Raw genomic sequence first — 10,000 nt, 5'->3', positions numbered from 1 at the left:
TGAGGAAAGGAATTATAGGTTTTGGCCTATCTGGCCTGTCACCTGGGCTGGAATTATACTGATATGGGAAAAATATATACTAATTTGGAAAAAATAAAAGGGTTTTTAGTAATATTTGCATATTATTTAGAATACACTTTTTGAAACAGGCAATCTTGGAAAGGAGGGGGGAATGACATTCAGACAAATGGTGAAAGGGGTGAATGAGCCAAGTAAGGCTGAGAACCCTTGGGATAGAGTGACGGAGACAGGTCGAGGATGCGACTGGGAGTCTCCAACTCGAGTCCTGCACGCAGGTAGTATAGGAGTAATGGTCGCTGGAGAGAAGGAATAGGACCAGTTCTCTCCTTCGCCAGCTTCCTGTATGATTGAGCATTCCTCTTCAGGAATCCCCACTGCTCATCCCGAATGGGGAGAGGTCTAAAAATTGTGACCTAAACACTGGAACAGCCAGTGTTTAGGTCACATTTTTTAGACCTCTCCTAGTCTCCTTGGGTGGTTCACCGCGACCATCTGGGCACCTTTATGCAGTCGATCTGTCACTGAACAACCTGATAGAGCTCAGATCCCTTTCACGACATGGAACGTCCGAACTCTCCTAGATTCCAAAGAAAATATAATGCGGCAACACACACATTGCGCGTATTGCTCACGAACTGAAGAAATAGAGCATAGACATAGTTGCACTCAATGAGACTCGCCTTTCTGGTGAGTATTGGCTGACAAAGACCAGCGAAGGATGGACTTTCTTCTGGAGGGGTTACCCTGAAGATGTTCGACAACTACATGGCGTCGAGTTTACAGTTTGCAATACACTACTCTAAAAGATCCCCAAACATCCAACCGGCTAAAGTGAAAGACTGATGACCTGGCGCATACCACTCACTAAGGGGTGCTATAGAACTCATCAGTGCCTATGAACCTACTCTCAACCCTGAAGATTCGACTATAGATCTTTTCTACGTGTCACTGGACCTAGCTTTCCACAGAATCTTGCCACATGACAAAATCATACTCTTTGGAGACTTCAATGCCAGAGTCGGAGCAAACGCTGAAACTTGGAGGAACATGTTCGGTAGACATGGCATAGGCAACCTCAACAGCAATGGTCTAAGACCCCTAACATCATGCTCAGAGCATAACCTGACCATCACACACTCTCACAAAAGAGCAAATACAAGACGTCCTAGATGCATCCCAGGTCCAAGCACTGACATCTCCTTAACTACGTCATTGTCTAGCAGCATGACTGGAAAAACGTGTTCCTGATGCGGGCAATGAGAGGAGCGGAGTGTTGAACCGACCATCGTCTCATAAGATCCAAAATGAGATTCCAGATACGCCCATTTTACCCCATCAGGACTCCAAACAGGAAACTAAATTATAATGCCCTTAAAGAACTCTAGAACGCAAAAAAAAAAAGAAAGAAAAAAAAAAATCTACACAAAAGTTGCACGTCACCTAAACTCCACCCCCAATCTCGACCCCAACAACACAGACCTTGATATTGACAAGAGATGGGTTAACCTTCGTGCAACAATCCATCAAACTGCTGTTGATGCTCTTGGCTTCACAAGGGGACATCATCATGCCTAGTTCGATGAGAATTCTCAAGATGTTTACTCTCTTCTAGTCGCCAAAATACAAAGCCCACGATGCTCTGCTCTGAAACCCTCATTCTGCATACCTCAGAATTGGTGCACCCTTCGTGCTGAAACTCAGAGGAGACTAAGGAAAATGGAGAACGACTGGTGGCAGGCCAGGGCTCTAGAGATCCTGGGCTTTGGTGACAGACACGACTCACTCGGCTCTTACAATGTCATCAAAGCTGTACACGGTTCCACGAAACGAAACATCACACCAGTTAGATCGTCAAAACGTGTCCTCCTGAAGGAAAACAAATAAATCCTCAGCAGATGGCCTGAGCACTTTGGCAATCTTCTCAACCAAAAGAACCACACCGACCTTAACATTCTGAACCAACTACTAGAGCTACTCACGATCACAGCTTTCGATATTCCTCCCGAGCTTTCAGAGACATTACAAGCTATAAAAGGTCTGAAGAACAACAACAGCGCAGGTTCACAGAACTTGCCCTCAGAAAATCTTAAAAATAAAAAGAGAGAGAGAGAGAGAGACGGCGGACATTTTGTTTTCCAACGACTCCACCAATTGGCCCTATCCGTGTGGGCAACTAAAACTGCCCCCAAGAGTGGAAAATTGCTCATATAATCACCATCTATAAGAAAAAAGGTGACAAGTCACTCTGTGGAAACATCCGTGGCACATCTCTGTTGTCCACCGCGGGGAAGGTTCTTGCTTGGTGTCATGCTCGCAAGACTGGCCAATCACGCAATGTGGCTTCAGAATAGACAGAGGTACCACAAACATGATATTCTCCATACGCCAAATTCAAGAAAATCCCACAAGTAGAACCGTGATCAATACCTGGCCTTCATCTACCTAACAAAGACATTGGACACAGTAAACATGGTAATTCCTCTAGAGTGCCCTTCATAAGTTTGGTACCCCTCCAAAATTTCTCAACATTCTTAAAAGTTTTTATGAAGGAAGGAATGCCTGTGTGCTTGCGGGAGGGCAAAAATCAGGTCTCTTCACTGCTGAAGTGGGAGTTAAGAAAGGCTGTGTCCTGGCACCTGTGATATTAAACCTGTTTCTCACTGCCACAATCGGTTCAATGATGACGACGGACTGCGGATACAATACCGCCCAGATGGGAACCTCCTTAACCTCCTACGTTCATAGGCCCGTATCAAACTTACCACCTCTCACCTCATGGAACTACAGTCCGGTGACGACTGTGGTCTACTGGCTCAATCCACAGAAGCCCTACAACACACTCTCTCAGTGATATCTGCAGTCTACCAATCCATGGGTCTGCATGTCAACGGAAAGCCGGAAACACCTGCACAACACAGAACAGCCCTAGTTCCGTCCCCTATTTTTCAAACCAACGACGTAGAACTCAAACAAGTCTAACAGCTCACCTACCTCGGCAGCATAATAACACCGAAACACAATGTAGATGATGAAGTTCAGTCAACAATTTACCTCGCATTTGCATCTTTTGGCAGTCTACGCTCTCGGGTATTTGACAACGGAAATCTTTGAACTGAAACCAAAATATCCGTCTACAGAGACGTCTGCATCTCCACCCTATTCTACAGCTCAGACACCTGGACCAACTACAGACGTCACATAAAAACTCTGAAGGCCTTCCACATACGGTGTCTTGAAAGAATCCTGGGCATAACATGTCAAGATAAAATACCACACATTGAAATCTTACAACGTGCACAAATATCAAGCACTGAAGCATCGCTAGCAACGGGTGGGCCATGTCATTCGCATGCCTGAGAACCGTCTTCCCCGACAAATTCTTCACGGGGAACTACCTGATGCACACTGCAATACAGGGTGTTCAGAAAAAGTCCTATAGAGATCAGCTGAAGAACACACTCAAGAGGTGTAACATCGCACCAACAGCTCTCGCAACAAAGCATGAGACAAGCGGCGAGAAAAAAAGACGTCAGTTCAACAACAGAGTTTATCTACTTGATCCAGGTTTGACTTGCCCGGAATGAGGAAGGATATTTGAGTCAAAATTTGGGTTCCACAATCACCTCCGCTAGCACCAGCAACAAAATACCTCAGCATCACCACCCAACTTCACTCACTCCCATCTGACCTCACCGGAGCACTGTCGTCATCGATCACCGATAGACAGCCCTAAGCAAGTAATAATTTGCCTTACTGTAGTATACAGAAAAGGAGCAACGCTCGTGAGGTCCCGTTTCATAACCCAACTTCAAATTTATGTATGGTTCAAAATTGGTCTATATACTTACGAATATTTTCAATTATCATATATAGACTTGAGATCACGTATTGTCCCAGCTTGTGGGTAATCACCATGGTTTTGGATCACGTGTCGGGCTCGTGAGCGACAGTTATTAACCTCCCGGATGAGAGCTCAGAGCTCGTATGACCGATCTATGGGTAATACTGTGACCTTACACGCACACACACACCCAACTCCCCGCCCACGAGAGTTTGAGTAACACCCCGCAGCGAAGCGATACTGAAATTATTTCAGCCCTGGGCGGGAGTCGAACCCGGATCGCCGTAGTGGCAGGCGAGAACTCTAACCACAGCCTCACGAGTGTGTGCGTGTGTGTGTGTGTGTGTGTGTGTGTGTGTGTGTGTGTGTGTGTGTGTGTGTGTGTGTGTGTGTGTGTTTGTGAGCGCGTGTGCGTATTCATTTGATATGTAACTAATTACGGTATAAAAGAATAAAATAAAATTTGTACGGTCCTTCTCCCACTCTCCAGTTTAGTTTGTATTTTACCCTGGGCTATTACAGGAGTTTGCGCATCTGTGTTTTGTCATTACTTTTTTAATTTCATTTTTAATCTATTTATCTTTTCTTTTCACATTATTCAGGCATTCTTTTTCTTTCAACTTGTCAACTCTTTTCAGAGACATCGCAATCAAGTTCTCTCTTTCTTGTCTTTCCTCATACTTCTCGTCTGTAAGGCTGAGAATCATATTGGTTGCTTCCTTTTGGTATTCTTTCGGCCCGTATTATATCTTTCACTCTGTGTGGGGGGCCATACCACTGCTTCATATTCCAATGTAGGACGGATTAAGGTCTCTCTCTATATATATTTCTTTTTCTTTTTATTATTTTCATACATTTAATAAAAAGGATGTTCACTAGCCGAGTGGATTAGGGCGTCGCTACTTGCTACGGAGGTCGAGGTAATAATGGTTCGAACCCTGCTACCTGTGAGTCAAACTAAGGGCTTGGTTTATCAAGTTTCACGCTATAAAGTCCTTTGTTAGGGGCACCGTCCTAGCCTACTGATAGGGGTGATTTTGTGACGTTAAACCGAATTATATAGTATTAAAAAAAAAAAAAAAAAAAAAATTATGTTCATCGGCAATCTCTACGTCCCTCCCTTTCACCTCGTCCACAATCTGACTGATATGTTTATCAAATGACAGGTTATCCACTTATCAGCATTCACAGTTCTTTCTCCTCTTCCGGTTCTGTAATTGTTTTACTTTCCTTGGAGTGATTTATTGATGCTCTCTCTCTCTCTCTCTCTCTCTCTCTCTCTCTCTCTCTCTCTCTCTCTCTCTCTCTCTCTCTCTCTCTCTGCATGAATTTGTGTTTATGTATGTATAAAGGGATGCTTTTGTGTGTGTGTGTGTGTGTGTGTGTGTGTGTGTGTGTGTGTGTGTGTGTGTGTGTGTGTGTGTGTGTGTGTGTGTGTGTGTGTGTGTGTGCGTGTGTGTGTATTCACTTGGTCTTTGGATCACGTGTTGTACTCGTGATCGACAGCTATTTCCCTCCTGGAAGAGAGCTCAGAGCTCGTAGGTCCGATCTATGGGTAATGCTATGACCTTGCACACACACACTCCCCTAACTCCCCGCCCACGAGAGTCAGAGTACGACCCGAGGCACAGTGATACCGAAATAATTTCGGCCCTGGGCAGGATTCGAACTGGGTGCTGGGAGCACTTCTGCTTCCCAGTTCAGCGCTCTACCAACTATGCCACCGAGTGTGTGTGTGTGTGTGTGTGTGTGTGTGTGTGTGTGTGTGTGTGTGTGTGTGTGTGTGTGTGTGTGTGTGTGTGTGTGTGTGTGTGTGTGTGTGTGTGTGTGTGTGTGTGTGTGTGTGTGTGTGTGTATGTGTGTGTGTGTGTGTGTGCACGTGTGTGTGTGACCATTGCTATGACGTCATGTCGACTTGCGTCGCATAGTTCGTTATAAATTCCGTTCTCATGAAATTATTGAACATTCGGTCTTTGTAATTCTGATTTTGAATTAACCGGAGATAATGAACGAAATGATCAATAAATTAAATCAAATATGAAATCAATTGAGTGATGAACCGTATGAATATTAAAGAAATTATAATGAATGATAATAGTGAAGTTGTGAATTGAATAAAACATTAAATAATATATTACATAGCGTATAGTATAACAGACCTTTTGTGATTGTGTGTAAATGTGTGTGTGTGTGTGTGTGTGTGTGTGTGTGTGTGTGTGTGTGTGTGTGTGTGTGTGTGTGTGTGTGTGTGTGTGTGTATGCGTGTGTGTGTGTGCGCGCGTGCGTCCGCTATTTCAATTGATTAATGATTATGATATTTGAGTTATAGCCATCTGATACCGACAAAAATATGTAGAATGATTTGAATGATAAATTTCCTTCCAAAAGCCTGAACCATTACATGTGAGTTCTATTTTATTTGATATAATTCTATTTCATTTTATTTTACTATATTTTACTATATTTTACTATATTTTACTATATTTACTATATTTACTATATTTTCTAATTAAAAAAAATGTGTAGGTAAAGCATCATACTTTGAAGTATTGTTCTATGCAAGGATATCATAGCGGTGAATAAAATCGTCCGACGGCAACAGTAATACAAAGAAAAGTGCAAACAGGTAGGTAAGGGGTTAACTAGATATTCTATAATCCTTTACTACTAGTGGGTGACCCAGGAATTGGGGACAATTCGAACACGTAAGGTGTAGAACCTGATTCATTGAAAAATCAACAGTGTCTCATAAGCTAGTACCCTACACGAGTAGAAAACCAGGACTTCTCTGTGTCTGCATACTCGTGGCTTTTCCTTTGTTTTCCGTTTCTTTTCTTTTCTTTTAGTTCTTTTCTGAGAGTGATTGGAGAGGGTGGTACGTGTGGCCGGCAGGCACTTCGGCTGGCACCAAAAGCAGCGACTACGACCATGTATCGATCAGCCCGGAGTGGTGATGTCGGCAGATACGACGACGACGACGACGACGACGACGACAACAGTGGCCGACGTTCTAGAAAGTGTTAGGATCCTGATGTAGGTTCCCAATGAAGGCTGTTACCTCCTCCTCCTCCCTTTCCTCCTCCTCCTCCTCCTCCTCTTCTTCTTCCTCCTCCTCCTCCTCTTCTTCCTCCAACTCATTCATATCAAATCTCCAGCCGAGGGGTAAGGTACACTCCGACAGGAGTTCTTGTTTGTTAAGAACCTGATATTCAGTGATACTTATTCATAACCGACATTCATTCTGATTACAAGGTGAAGGGGTACTAGATACGATACCACAGATAAACAAAGCAGACGGGGAATTGTTAGTGGAAGAGAAGGCTGTGAGATGGGTGAAGTGTTTCCAAGGAGTTACCGAGTGTAGAGGGAACAGGGAGGATTTGATTGAGGTAGTGGAAGATGATAGGAAAATGACGGTGAATAATAAAGAGAATGATAATGTCACTGCAAAAAACATAAATAAATAAAATAATAGACAGACCAATCAATCAACACATAAACAAAAGAAGTACGAACAGTTTTGCAAGAAATGAAAACTGGTAAGTTACCTGGATTGGATATGTCAAGCGGAATGTCAGACGAAATAGTAATAGTGGATTGGTTAGTGAGATTGGTGTGTGCTTGTGGGAAAGATGTGTCTGGTAAGTTTGAGGAGCAAATGTGTCCCACTTTATAAGAAGATGTGACACAAGTATGAATCTAGTAGTTCCAGAGGGTGGAAGCAAAGAACGAGGTGAAGAAAGCCAAGAAGAGAGTGTGGTCTTTACAGGAAAAAGGTTGAATGTTTTAGAGAAATATGATAAGTGTTACAAGAATGGAGAGAATGAGAAATGTAGAAATAAAGCAGAGAACATAGACGGGGAAAGAGTTGTCGGATAAGGTAGATCAAAGACTACTAAAGTGGTTTGGTCATTCAGTAGAAAGAACGAACTGGGAAAGACGAGTAAACAGAGTGAAAATCAGAGGTGGATGGAGTGAGCTTGAGAAGAAGACCGAGAAAGATGTGGATCGGTGCGGTAAACTAGGTTTTGGATGCATGCAGAATGTTTGTCGAGTAAAACAGAGAGAGTGGAAGGACTGGGAGTAGATGGAGGGGAAATTATAAATAGATGAATGGATGATGCGACCCAAAGGGATGCTCTTCGCATCCGTTTCATAAATCATTCGGAGTGGGTGAAGCAGTGGGGATGAACCAGCTTCGGTTGTCGGAGCTTGTTGTAAATGAACTATGCCTCGCTGCAGTGCCTTTGACATATGCAGTGTGGCAGGGATTGGGGTGATCCCTGTGTCCCAGAGGTGCTGAGTGGATTTTGTTTTATGTGATGCGGTTGTGTGCTTTGATTAGGATATCCCTCTTATAAGGGGAAAGGGCTTTTGATATATATATATATATATATATATATATATATATATATATATATATGTGTGTGTGTGTGTGTGTGTGTGTGTGTGTGTGTGTGTGTGTGTGTGTGTGTGTGTGTGTGTGTGTGTGTGTGTGTGTGTGTGTGTTTATGTGTGTGTGTGTGTGTGTGTGTGTGTGTGTGTGTGTGTTTGTGTGTGTGTGTGTGTGTGTGTGTGTGTGTGTATGTGTGTGTGTGTTTGTGTGTGTATGTGTGTGTGTGTGTTTATGTGTGTGTGTGTGTGTGTGTGTGTGTGTGTGTGTGTGTGTGTGTGTGTGTGTGTGTGTGTGTGTGTGTGTGTGTGTGTGTGTGTGTGTACACCTTGCTAAGATGTATCAATATGCATAATGAACGGGTTTAGCATATTCATTTTGACAATATCTTATGTACATCTTGTGCCTAGGAAACTCGCTGGCTAAGCGGGTTAGGGCGTCGTTGCTTGCGGCGAAGGTCGAGGGGATGGCGGTTCGAGCCCTGTCACCGGCGAAGTTGAACCAAGGGCATGGTACATCATATTCAAAGTTCTCTGTAAGGGGCACCGTCCTAGCCTTCCGATAAGGGGGAGTTTGTGACGTTAGATCATATCATCATCACATCTTATACCTACCCTCGTTAGTACAACCAGTTCCATAGCGCGGATGGATGGGGTGAGTGAGGGTGATAGACTGTGGGGTGTGGGATAGGAGGGTGTTGAAGAAGATACTAATCGATCAAGAGGCCCTTGAGTCAGTTCCAAGTACGTTCCTCACCAAATTGCATAGAAGCCCCCAGCCGGGAATCGACCCGGAACAAGTTGTGTGAAAATCGATGCAACGAAATACGCCCGCGCACAAATGTAGAGCAAAGGCGTCGCTGTCGTTCTGTAATCGGATCAGGTTTGATAATACTGCCTAAGCCCTTAATATCATTGCCTCTCCCCCCAAATCCTTCCTTTTCGTTCTAAAGATCTCCAAAAATGACTGACACTAAAGTTGTCACAGGAAGATTGCTGTCATGCTCATGCTGTTATACTTGTCTGTTTATCTTAACATGGTAGACGCTCATCAGTTATAATCATGTGGGTCGTTGGAGGGACTATCTTTAACAAAGTTCATATACCGGTATTACCATGAAGAAAAATTATGAAAAGATGAAAAATCATCACTCATGGAAGCCTAAGAAGTACGAACGAACCAAGTTCTTTGCCATATTAAGGTAAACGGATTATTGTATCACGCTGTACCAACAAGACGTTATCATTACACTGATGCACCCCTTTCTACGTGTTGGTAACCACATCCGGAATGAATCACATACACGGATGCTGCAAACCACCCAAACGCACGAAAACAAGTTTACACGTTTTCACAAAAACACGTCAGTGAAATACACACACTCCCTCGTCTGTGTACAAAGATTCTTTTTTCACAAGTGATCAAGGGAATAAAGATGGAGGTAAAGTGGAAATTGAGAGAGAAAGTGGGAGGAGGGAAGAGGAAGTTGACGTGCACAGTGCGCATGATCGATCACAAGGCTTCGGAAAGGAATGTAGTTTCCAAAACAAGCGACGACTTGAGCACTTTTAAACTAATTATGTGAAACAGGAAGTTGGTACACTCCTTTTCATTTCGTTTTTTTTTTTTTTTTTGTACAAGCACGTCTCTGTTTTTATATCTATCCTGAGTCTATGGTCTATCTATATCTATATACAAAAAGTCAACTTCCCCCAGCCAAGTCATCCATGAAAAAATATACTAAT

At 43.3% G+C, this 10,000-nt stretch overlaps 1 protein-coding gene across 3 annotated transcripts in view; it reads right to left on the bottom strand.

Moving 5' to 3' along the window:
- Positions 1-10,000, bottom strand: part of LOC143020730 (inactive phospholipase C-like protein 2) — a 208,285-nt gene that overhangs the window by 112,875 nt on the left and 85,410 nt on the right. The gene's annotated exons all lie outside the window — the stretch shown is intronic.

This window comes from Oratosquilla oratoria, chromosome 40, assembly GCF_046742065.1.
Source record: "Oratosquilla oratoria isolate Oo_2021 chromosome 40, ASM4674206v1, whole genome shotgun sequence".
Taxonomy (NCBI): domain Eukaryota; kingdom Metazoa; phylum Arthropoda; class Malacostraca; order Stomatopoda; family Squillidae; genus Oratosquilla; species Oratosquilla oratoria.
The sequence above is the reverse complement of the archived record's forward strand: the minus strand, read 5'-3'. Positions and strand labels throughout refer to the sequence as shown.